Source organism: Prosopis cineraria, unplaced genomic scaffold (assembly GCF_029017545.1).
Source record: "Prosopis cineraria cultivar Desert tree isolate PC_DT_omini unplaced genomic scaffold, ASM2901754v1 PC1192, whole genome shotgun sequence".
Classification (NCBI taxonomy): Eukaryota; Viridiplantae; Streptophyta; class Magnoliopsida; order Fabales; family Fabaceae; genus Prosopis; species Prosopis cineraria.
Window position 1 is genome coordinate 12,132 of NW_026556517.1, and position 9,958 is coordinate 22,089.

General features: G+C 31.2%; 1 long non-coding RNA gene across 1 annotated transcript; it reads left to right on the top strand.

Moving 5' to 3' along the window:
- Nucleotides 1-6,188: 6,188 nt before the first annotated feature.
- On the top strand, nt 6,189-7,340 carry LOC129299528 (uncharacterized). Its single transcript, XR_008590593.1, has 3 exons — nt 6,189-6,339; nt 6,415-7,063; nt 7,156-7,340. It is a non-coding gene; the product is annotated as an uncharacterized LOC129299528 (long non-coding RNA).
- The last annotated feature ends 2,618 nt before the right edge of the window (nt 7,341-9,958 follow it).

A 9,958-nucleotide genomic window follows, 5' to 3' on the forward strand; every position in this document is an offset into this window, starting at 1 on the left:
CATCAAGCATTCATTATTGTCTATTGGGTTTTTGAATCAAAGTATTAGATTTTGCATCATCCTTAAATCATATTATCTCTTTGTAAATGGACATCTCTTTGGGGTGTATGATGATTTTTCTTTTTCATAAAGAAATTACTAAAAGGGTCAAAGATTTTTCTTTTGCACGCAACTTAAAATTATTTCTCCTGTATGTTAAAATAGGTTCTTAGGGCATTTTCAACGTCATCAGGTAAACATGCACTGTAGAAGTTGGATCTAGATAAGGAATTTGGTGCAAGGAGAAATGGAGGAGAAAATGAAAGGTACATGAATTACAAGTTGTTTCATGATTAAAACTTACGCAGTTACCCTTCTCCTGCATTTTTTCTATCCCAAAAGTTTCTCATATAAGACAAAATGATGTAACTAGAATAAAGAAAAACTAGCAATCAAGGACCATTGATCAAAATTTATATTAGTCAAGGATCAATTATTATCAAAACCTGAATGAAAAATAAGCCCCAATACTATTATTAATTTAAAATAAATTATTGTTAAAACCCAAATGGATACTTGTTGATAAAAAACTAACGCAAATCAACAAGCATCCCTTTGAGTTTTGATAAGTAATCCTTGACTGATATAAATTTTAATTAGTGGTTCTTGATTGCTATTTTCCCTAGAATGAATTCCTAAGTAGGTTTGTTCACCTACCTTGCATCATGAGCTCATAAAACTCTCAGTTGATATGTGCTGTTGACTGTCTCAAGTAATAGTAGTTCAGTTACATTGATATGAAACTCTAGCTAGACTGCCAAAAAATTATCAAAGATTTTTCTATAGGGATGGGAATTTTATTTTTAAGGGTGAAGAGCCTGGAGCTACAGAGAGAAGAAAGGGAAAGCAAGCATTAAAAGAACGAGGATGCTGATCATCCAATTATAGCCATCATGATTACTAAAGATTAATAGAATGTCGTTTAATTAATTAGTATACTTTTGGACTTGTCCTAGTTCATTTGTTTGTGTTTGGCAAAGTGCTTTTATTCTCCATGCATGATGCCTTGGGACTAATGATTTTTTGATAATGCAAATTTTGTTCAGTTTCATATCAAGTTCTGTTATTATAAAGGGGAATGTAAATAGGAAGAGAAGTGCAAAATTAAAGAATATGTAATGCTCTTCATGTTTCTTAGACTCTCCTAAATTACTTTCTCAAACTTTGGTGTTTTGTTGAACTTTTGATAGAGTAACCATGTCTTTTTATGCTAGCTAATGTTGTACCAGAAGTGGTCATTAGATGTGTAGAAAGCTTCTCTTAAGTTTCTAAGCACCTAATTTGATAGGATGTTAACAGCTTGCTTACTACCTACTCCCTCCGATCTTTATTATAAGACACTTTCAAACATTTCATGTATATTAAGAAAAGTTAATTTTTTTCTTGATATCATAAAAAAAATGAGAGATACTTTTATTTTTACCCTTGGCATTAATTGATAAGACAACTATATTAAATACATTTACATTAATCAAGAATGGGTAAAATTGAAAAAAAGTAGTTTAATTATTACTTTTAAAAGATGTCTTATAAATAAGACTAGAGGGACTATTTCCCAATTAGTGCAACTAGAACATATTATAGATGTCTAGCCTGTTTGGATTGCATAAATAATAAATTATTTCAGCCAAATAATCGATTTTAACAAAAATTACCCAAATAGCTAAAAATTTTGATAATTAATTATTGAGTCAGAATTACATTTTGAAATAAACTCTTAAAGGTTGCTTATATATTCAATTTTACTATTAAATAATATATTTTACTTCTTAAATAAAATTTAACAAATTTAATAATATTGAATATAACTTTATCAATAATTTAATTTCAAAAGCAATGTTTTTTATGATAATTTATACAGCTAAAATTAATTTAGAAAATAGTATCCAAATAAATTATATTATAATATAATCAATTAAAATTAAAATAAATTATATTAATCAATTATATCTAACTAAAATTCAAACGGACTTGTTACAATAGTCATTTTATTAACATGCCAACTGTCACATATGTCATGATCGCTTGAAGCATCCCTGTAGAATGTGCCTATTGGTGCAGCTTATGTGACAACATTGTAATTTTAGTTGGTTTAACCAGTTTCTTGTGTTGGAAATTTTCATATTCTATCCTTTTTATGAGTCTCTTTTCGTTTTTATTTGGTTCTGTTTGAGGATTTATTATCCTCCATCTTTGTTTATTTGGTTCTCCCGATAAACTTTCTTCTTTTAACCAAAAATAAAAAAATAAAAAGTTCGAAACAAGAGAGGATTGGGATTTTGGATGAGGGAATGAGTAATATTATCAATCTTCTGCTTGACTGCCGGTGTTTGATATATGGAGTAGTTCTTATAAATGCACTTTTTTTATGCTATAAAATTGTTTTCATGTACTCCCTCCATCTTTATATATGATGCGTTTTTTTAAAAGCTTATTTTATCCCTAAATATAAAGAATGACAATAATATTTTTGAATAATTAGAAAATCTTACTCTTATCTTGAAAAATAAAATAAATTATTAATTGTATATTTTTTCTACCACCATCATAATATTAATTATGATATTATTAGGGGTAAAACTGAAAAATTATCATATTTTTTGTGAGTTCAACTAAATAACAAACCTTTATTGATACACGAGATTTAGTTAAAAATACTTTATATATAGGGATGGAACTACTTTATGCAGGTTATCAACTATGATCTCTATCTGTCGAGCTTTCCTCGGAAAATGCTGCCCATGGAGTGATGGAGAAACAACTCCATCACTAGTGAACATGGTTCATCAAGGTACTATCATTTCCTATCAGAAATAAAAAAAAAGTCTCATATTTAAAAATTAAAAGATAAATCATGAACATATAAAACTTGAGATGTATCCAATCAAATGGCTTAATGTTTTTTTAAATAAAGTAAATTATTCTTAAGACAAAACAATCAAGACAAAAATGAAAGATGAAGAAAAAGAAGAAACAAAAGAGATTAAAAGAAAAGAGAGATATTTAGAAATTAAAAAATAGATTGTGAATATGTAAAACTTAGAATGTATCTAACTCAAAATGACTTAAACTATTTTGGTGAAGCAAACTATTCCTAAACACACTTAATATAAAGAATATCTAACTCTTCCCATGTAATATCTTGCAACTTTCATGATGCTGTTATAGAGATATTGTCTTCTAGTTATCCATACCAGTCGACGTTCATTAGGAGCATTGTAATGATCCGAGTGTGAAACCCTTGAAAAAGTTTAAACTGGTCTTGAAGAAGCAGCCATATATGGTGCTCTCACTACAACAGAATAAGCTAAATATGACGACTTATATTTGACGGTTATAAGTGAAAAATGATAAATAAAAAAGGCGCTAAATACTTGACGGTTGTTTCAAAACAACCGTCAAGTATTTAGTATAACTTGACGGTTATTGTAAAACAAGCGTCAAATATATTTATAAAAAAATCAAATCTGGGATGCATATATATTTGACGGTTATATTGGCATAACCGTCAAATATATATGCATCCCAGATTTGATTTTTTTATAAATATATTTGACGCTTGTTTTACAATAACCGTCAAGTATATTTTGGAGTACTTGACGGTTATTTGTAAAAAAGTGTCAAATATATGGTTCAAAAGGAAAAATAAAAAAAGTTAATTACTTGACGCTTGTTTACTAATAACCGTCAAGTATGTCTGCATTTTATTTGACGGTTGTTTAATAACAAGCGTCAAGTAATAAATACTTGATGGTTATTATGAAATAACAGTCAAGTATTGTCTTTTTGACGGTTATTTGTAAAAAAGTATCAAATATATGGTTTAAAAGGAAAAATAAAAAAAATTAATTACTTGACGCTTGTTTATTGATAACCGTCAAGTATGTCTGAGTTTTATTTGACGGTTATTTAATAACAAGCGTCAAGTAATGAATACTTGACGGTTATTATTAAATAACCGTCAAGTATTGCCTTTTAAATTTACGCTCCAGAACCTTTTATTTTCACATTTCTGCAATTTGAACGTTTTCGAAAATACACCCAGAGTGCTCGGAAATCATTTTTCGTCACTAAAACTGCCCAAAAACACAAATTTAGACTCGATTCTTCTTGGGTTTTGCTCGTGGTTTCCATTTTTTGGGGTTTGTGGGTTGTTCGTTCATCCAAGTCTTCATTTCGGGCGTTTTGGGTTCGTTCTTCGTCTTCCATATGTAAGTTTAATTTCTTCTTCATCTGTTTAATTCATTTTTGGGTTTAATGTTTAGGGTAAATCTGACTTTAAATTCCCCTACTTGCTTCTCAATAGTGCAAAATGTGAGTTGTCTTCTTTCCTCCTTCCCTTGCTCTTCTTCTTCGTCCTCGTGCTCTGCCTCTCTTAAGTAAGTTGGCCTATCCTTCTTCCTTATGATATTGTTGTCAATTGATTGTAATTAGGGAGTTGATTGGAATTAGCAATTGGAATATGAATTTTTTGTTCATTAGAACTACGATTTGTAATTGAATGTATATAGGCTTTTGTTTTCAGTTCTTTGTTAGTTCTGAAATTAAATTTAAGATTATATGAAAATTAATTTATTGTTGGGCATTTTATGAATTTGTTGAAAATTTGCTTCCCTTATTGTGATATGGTGATTAATTTTGTTGTTGGATAATTTAATTAGATATGATTGAGTTATATTGAATTTATAGGACAAAATAGATTGTTGGGATAAAATTTTTATATCAATTATTGTTGGGTAACTTGATTGAGTATAATTAAGTTATATGAGAACTTGAATGATAAAACTTTTTATTTAAGTTGATTAATTGTGTTCTTTTTATTTAAGTTAATTAATGTTTGAATTAATTGTGTGCATTTTGTTTAAGTTGATTAATTGTGTTCTTTTTATTTAAGTTGATTAATGTTTGAATTAATTATGTGAATTTTGTTTAAGTTATTTAATGTTTGATTTAATTGTCTTCCTTTATAGATAAATGGCTTCTGATGGCGAGTCTGTTGATACCCCTCTATCAATTCTGGCTACAAATTCGACTGAGGTTCTGAGTGTACAAAAAAAGCTAGAGCAGGAGTACAATAACATTCAACGAGGCCTAACGATAATGGAAGAGGTGACAAAAACAAGAGCTGCAGGAAAAAAAATTGATGTGCAATGGAACAAGAAAGGGCAAGCAATTAAATCCTCAAAATTCATAAGTTATATTGGGGTGGTGGCAAAGACTACTGTGCCTATCACAGTAAAATCATGGCGTAAAGTAGATGAGGCCACGAAGGCTCTTATTTGGGATACTGTAGCAGTAAGTTACATTTTACTAAGTATATTTTGGTATAAACTATTTTTAAAATTAATGCATCTGATATGTTGTTTATTTTATTTTGCAGTCAGGATTTGACATTGATGAGAGTAGGCAAGATTTTGTCCTATAAAAGGCTGGGAGGGCATTATGGTTTTTCAGATATTTTATCACACAGAAATATTTGAAAGATCCTGATGCTGAATTTATAGCTCGAGTTCCTCCCTTATTATAGCCTTTGGTAAAACAAGAGGATTGAGATGCTTTTGTTGCCTCATGGCGTGAGAAGGAATTCAAGGTATTAATGTTTCTTAAATTTCAAGTTTGGTGTTATTTATTGATTATATGTGTATATACTAACAAAAATTTTTGTTATTAACTCGTCAAGGAATTAAGTACACAGAATAAGGAGAGAGTAGCGAAGAACGAATATCCTTATAGAGCAGGGAGGTTGGGGTATGCAGGCATTGAGCAGAAACAATTAGAGGAGGAGGGATCAGAGGTTATCATATCCCGTTATAAGCTCTGGGCATTGGCACGCATTAAAAAAGAAGGAATTATTGACAACCCCCGCGTGAAGGAGGTTACTGAAAAGATTGTAAGTATTATATTTATCTACTACTTAATAATTAATTATGAATATCCAAACTAAACATATTTACTCTACGCAGGATTTCATCTCTCAGGAAGTCTCACAAGGCAACCTTCCTGAGGATGAGGATATATTGGCTAGGGTGAGGAACTGCTGACCACCCTGGTCGTGTCAAGGGTGTTGGCTTCGGAGTCATGAAGAAGCAATATTTTGGCAAGATAAAAAAGCGAACATTAGCTTCTTCGTCTGAGGTCCAAGAGCTGAAAGAAGAGCAAGCTGTTATGAAGCAGCAACTACTAGCCCAGGCAGCATTAATTGACATGTTGTTGAAAGGGCAAGTCCTTGGGAGGACTTTGGGTGAGATTAGCCCTAGTCAGAAAGATAGCTGCATAGTCCCCTCAGAAAAACTACCTGAGGTAATACGTTTTACCTTATGAATTTGTCTAATTATTTTTATTTTAGAAACTGATTGTCATTGTTTGTTTAATTAGGGCGAGAACGATTGCAATTGTTTGGCAGACACTCCTGAACGTAGAGTGGTTGCAACAGGGCGTGTGTATAACATTCTAGGGGACACAATCCATAATCATCCCCTCCCGCCCGACTATGTTAGAGTTTCTCTACTTGTTGCCATCAACCCCAACTATCCATTGCCTATTCCTACTGATGAGGCACAGACGGTGGGGGAAGCAGTAGGGAGCTTCGTTGCATGACCTAGCCACCTTGTAATAGTGGTAACACCAAAGCCGGCAAAGGACTTATTGCCTCCAAAGAAAAAGGTACGGTTTAAATAGTTATTTATAATTTTATAATATAATTATAAATATCTAACTTTTTTGTTGTGCAGCTGAAAGGGAAGAGCAAGCTAAAAGGTAAGTTGGGCCATACCAAAGAGTTAGCCACAATTTCGCAATATCTAGCAGCACTGGTGCCAGCTGTCGAATACAAATACCGTGCCTCTCTTGAGACATATGCGATGGCTACAAGGATGGCTCGTCGAGTTGCGATTGGGGATATCATTAGTTTTGATGATGGGCTGTATGGAAGATCAGGCTTGTTTGAAGTTGTTCGGGATGAAATTTTGAATGAAATTCTTAAGCACGAAATGGCCAGTACTAGTCTGATGAGCTTCTACATGAGGTATTTCTTCGATAATGCTCAGTTAATTACTTAAATTATATATATGTATGTGTGCACGCGTGTGTATTAACCTGGTTATTTTTTTACCTGAGCCACCTTTATACCTCATTTGTGGTTCCTGGCGACCTTGAGTCGAGATTCAAGCTGATTAATCCCCACGATGTCTCTGCCTATAATGGAATTACAAAGGAAGCTCTTGAAGATCAAGCAAGGCAGCTTTCGAATCAATTTAAGGATAGGGGAGCAAGCAATGATACTTTATTTCTTGCTCCTTACTGTCAAGGGTAAGCCACTTTCTAGCTACTTTTGGTACAAGTAAATATTTTTTATATTTACTTATTTGATAACACTTGTTATTTCTTATTAGGGGGCACTGGATGCTTATTGTGGTTAACCCTGTTGCTTTAAAAATTTGGTATCTTAATCCTCTTAACAGAGAACCAAGCAATAGGCCAGATATGGTAGAGCTTTTTGATAAGTAAGTTAAATTTTTATTAATTGTTATTTTAATATCCATATATATTGAATTTCTAACATTTATTTTTTATTTCCTTCTTAGAGCTGTGGTCTTGTATCGAACTGCGACCAACAAGACCTTGTCCCCTAGCTTAAGGGTATTGGACTCTTGTGAGACATAGGTCACAGTTAAGGTAAACCTAATGGACTGAGTTTTTAATTAATAAACCATGGCCTTTTAACTATTATTTTATTGATATGTGATTTTTTTTGCACAGTATCCACTCCAGCCAGATCAGAGTAATGATTGTGGCTATTGCTTGATGAGATTCTTAAAGGACATTATCACCCATGCCTCTACCACATTATCTAACAAGGTATATATTAAATTTAATAATACTTAAATTATAAATTTTAACAACTTTTATTAGATAGCTATTAACTTGAATTTGTTGTAACTCTTTGCATACAGTACTTCGAGGATGCCTACTGTATTCAGTATGTAGCTGCACATATAGAGGAAACCTTTGAAGAGGTAGCTCAGGCTGTGTTTAACATATGGATAGCAACAGTGGTTAGGCCCAATTAGTTTTGGTGTACACATTTATTTTTTTGGTCAATTTTATGTCTGAGGCCAATTAATTTTGAAATTTAAACTTGTAAAGTAGGTAAAGTTATAGATTTTTTTATGGCATCGGGTTTAGAGTATAGGTAAATATAAGATAAATTAAAGATATTTAGATTGTAATTTCAATATAAATAATGATTCAATTGTTTTTTATTGTTGGCTGGCTGGTATATATATTTGATTGCTTTGTATTTGTAGGGGGTTGCTTAAAAAGCAGCCCCTAGCTTTTAAAAAAACACATCATAAATACTTGACGGTTATTTAGAAAGAAACGTCAAGTATAAGTTTACTTGACAGTTATTTCAAAATAACCGTCAAGTATGTACGAATACTTGACGGTTATTATGAAATAATCATCAAGTATTTGGCACACAGAATTTGCGAAAGCATATTTGACACTTGTTACAAAATAACCGTCAAATATTACTAAATACTCAAGTATATTGCTGCAGTATATGCAAATGTTTAAGTGATTATTTGACGGTTATTTTGAAATAACTGTCAAGTAATCTCTAAAATATTTGACGGTTTTTAACCGTCAAATAAATATATGGCGCCTCATTACTTGACGGTTAAAAACGTCAAATAATTTCTAAAATAACCGTCAAGTAAGGGGGTATTTTGTAGTAGTGTCTGGTCTGATAGTAGATGTATTGCATGCCTAACAACCTTTTATCAATAATTCATTTGAGAATTGCATCAGGATGATTTTCTGTATATACTAGCCTTTATGTCAGTTATTAATTGTTTTTTTCTGTTGTCAAGGGAGCAACGTCAACCAGAGTTACCTTACAGAAATAATGTGCAGTCCAATATTTTTAAGGCAGGATAACAACTAGTTTAAAAAAAAAATCAATTAATTCAACTTAAGTCTTAATGAATTTCAAAATACCAATAAAGTTTCATGTGTGTGTGTGTGTGTTTTTTTTTTTAACAAATTCAACTTATAAAAGAATTGACAAAAATGCCCTTAAGTTAAATCTATGCTTAAAATTTGAAAAACAAGTTATAAATTTATCAACTTAAAATTACAAAATTGAAAGACAAACTTACAAATTTCTAAAGCTGTTAAATTAAAATAATAACTTTATTATTTTTTAAATTTAAATATTAACATCTGTGTTAATATTTCAATCAACTTTAAATATAATCTGTGTTAAAATAATATCAACTTTAAATATTAACTTTTTCCTCTTAAACTTGTAAATCCCTAGAGTTGCTAGAATAATGACTTTATTATTTTTCAACTTTAAGCATTAACATCTGATTCTTCTATTAAAATTTAAGAAATAAGTTGCACATTTATCAATTTAAAATTATAAAATTAAGAGCCAAACTTATAAATTATGTTCCTTTTTAGAACAAGGCAATTCATAAATTCATTACAATTAATTTATAAAATTGGTATACAAAGTTGCATATCTATGAACCTGTCAGACTAATGACAAAATGTCACTTTAAAATCAAGAGACTTACTGTATTTTGAAATTACTTGGAACTTAGATTAAATAAATTAATCCATTTAAAACTTAGTTGTCATTCTTCCTATTTTAGAGGAATTTCCCAAAAGTTTTGTTTAATGGGGGACTTCTGGACAGACGCTTTACCATTGAATTTTGGTATAGCAATCTATTGCACCAACATGTGATCAATTTTTGGTGACTAGAAGAGACTACAAGAGAGCTTATTGTCACAGGACTATTACTCTCTTCCCAAAAGGCTAACTTTCAGGAGTGCGCAGTGAACTTCTCTCCCCTTCCATCCAGGGAGGACCATCCCATTCCATCCACGGAGGGTCCAAGCACCATTAC